We start from the raw sequence: 2,500 nt of genomic DNA, 5'->3' as shown, positions 1-2,500 counted from the left end.
CACACTCGTTGCAGACACTACTTCTTCATTTAAACTGTTCCACATCTCAATACATCTTTGCGGGAAACTATATATTTTTTTTAATATCTCTCAGACATCTTCCTTTTCTCAGCTTTTTACTATGCGATCTTGTGCTTCGAATGTCATATTCTTCTCTCAGCATCAGTTTCTCATTATCCACTTGGTCCATTCCGTTGATCAATTTATAAACTTGTATCAGATCTTCTCTCTCCCTTCTTTGTTCCAGGGTTGGTAGATCCATAGCCTTTAGTCTCTCCTCATATGTCATCCTTTCAAATTCTGGAAACATTCTTGTAGCCATTTTTTGTAGCCTCTCCAACTTCCTTATGTGTTTTTTTTTTTTTTATAAGGGTCCACACTTCTCCTGCATATTCCAATCTGGGTCTTATTATAGTACTTATCAATTTCTTCATCATTTCTTTGTCCATGTAGTGAAATGCTGCTCCAATATTCCTCAGCAAATTATATGTTTCTCTAAAAGTTACCGGTTGATTGTTTTCTTCCATCGTCACTCCTAAGTCTTTTTCCTTTTTTACTTTCTCCAGTTCTACTCCATCTCCCATATTATAGATTCCCACGGGTCGTCTTTCACTCTTTCCCATTTCCATGACATGGCTTTTGTTCACATTGAATTCCATTTCCCACTTTTTACTCCATTCCCAGATCTTATTTAGGTCTTCTTGCAGTATTTCACAATCCTTTTTGCTTTATAACTCTGCACAGTTTCGTATCATCTGCAAACAGATTTATGTAGTTGTTCACTCCCTCTGGCATGTCGTTAATATAAATGAGGAAAAGTATTGGTGCCAATACTGACCCCTGTGGCACTCCGCTTTCTTCTGCTCTCCACTTGGACTTCATATCTTTAACTACCGTCCTTATTTCTCTCCCCCTCAAATAATTTTCTATCCATCTCAATGTGCTTCCTTTTAAGCCACCCTTCTCCTCTAACTTCCATAGTAATCGTGCATGTGGCACTTTGTCAAACGCCTTTTTAAATCCAAATAAATACAGTCAACCCATCCTCTCTCTCTTGTACTCTATCAACTATTCTAGAATAGAAACTCAATAAATTAGTTACACAAGACCGTCTTTTCTAAAACCAAATTGGCTCTTTGATATTAATTTGTTGTCTTCAACGAACTCGATCCATTGTTTCTTTATTATTCTTTCACACATCTTGCATATTACACTAGTTAGTGTGTGTTTGATGTGTGTGTGTGTGTGTGTGTGTGTGTGTGTGTGTGTGTGTGTGTGTGTGTGTGTGTGTGTGTGTGTGTGTGTGTGTGTGTGTGTGTGTGTGTGTCTGCTAGTACTAGTAGTGTAGTAGTTGTAGTAGTAGCACCAGTAGTAGTAGTAGTAGTAGTAGTAGTAGTAGTAGTAGTAGTAGTAGTAGTAGTAGTAGTAGTAGTAGTAGTAGTAGTAGTAGTAGTAGTAGTAGTAGTAGTAGTAGTAGTAGTAGTAGTAGTAGTAGTAGTAGTAGTAGTAGTAGTAGTAGTAGTAGTAGTAGTAGTAGTAGTAGTAGTAGTAGTAGTAGTAGTAGTAGTAGTAGTAGTAGTAGTAGTAGTAGTAGTAGTAGTAGTAGTAGTAGTAGTAGTAGTAGTAGTAGTAGTAGTAGTAGTAGTAGTAGTAGTAGTAGTAGTAGTAGTAGTAGTAGTAGTAGTAGTAGTAGTAGTAGTAGTAGTAGTATTTTAGTATGGTGGTGGTGGTGGTGGGGGAGAAGGGCAGGGTGTGAGCCAACCAGCGAGCAGGGATGTCCCATGACGTCATCCTAAGCTCCTCCCTCCGCGCCAGATGTAAACAAATCCCTTTAAAAACCACGTGGTCGCAGTATTCGCGGATCAAAACATTCGCGACTATTTTGGACTACCACGACGCCTGTACCTTGACTATCGGGAGCAAGGTGGGTGTGTCTGTCGTGGTCGTAGTGGGCGTGGCTTTGGCTCGGAGTGACGCTTAACTTAGTGAGTGAGGGAGTGGCGCCAAATGTAAAGTCCGCGAAGTTTTGGCTCTCTCTCTCTCTCTCTCTCTCTCTCTCTCTCTCTCTCTCTCTCTCTCTCTCTCTCTCTCTCTCTCTCTCTCTCTCTCTCTCGACATGATATACAGACATTTCATCTTTCTACATTGAAGAAATATTATTTAATATTCCAATATAAAAGTTTAGGGCCGTTTTTTTAGTTTGAATGATGAAGTTTTATTACATATCTTATGTTTATTTTTGCATTGGGACAACATACGGAGAACCGGAATATATATGATCCAAGCCATCCCAACTTTGCTCCGCTAATCTAATCTGGGAAAAGTTCCGCCTATCTGGAGCGGATGTGCCTCCTTCCGCGTATCATAGGCCAGTGTCATGCCCCTTCACAGTAATAATAATAATAATAATAATAATAATAATAATAATAATAATAATAATAATAATAATAATAATAATAATAATAATAATAATAATAATAATAATAATAATAATAATAAT

The sequence above is a fragment of the Portunus trituberculatus genome, chromosome 14 (genome assembly GCF_017591435.1).
Source record: "Portunus trituberculatus isolate SZX2019 chromosome 14, ASM1759143v1, whole genome shotgun sequence".
Lineage (NCBI taxonomy): Eukaryota > Metazoa > Arthropoda > Malacostraca > Decapoda > Portunidae > Portunus > Portunus trituberculatus.
The sequence above is the reverse complement of the archived record's forward strand: the minus strand, read 5'-3'. Positions refer to the sequence as shown.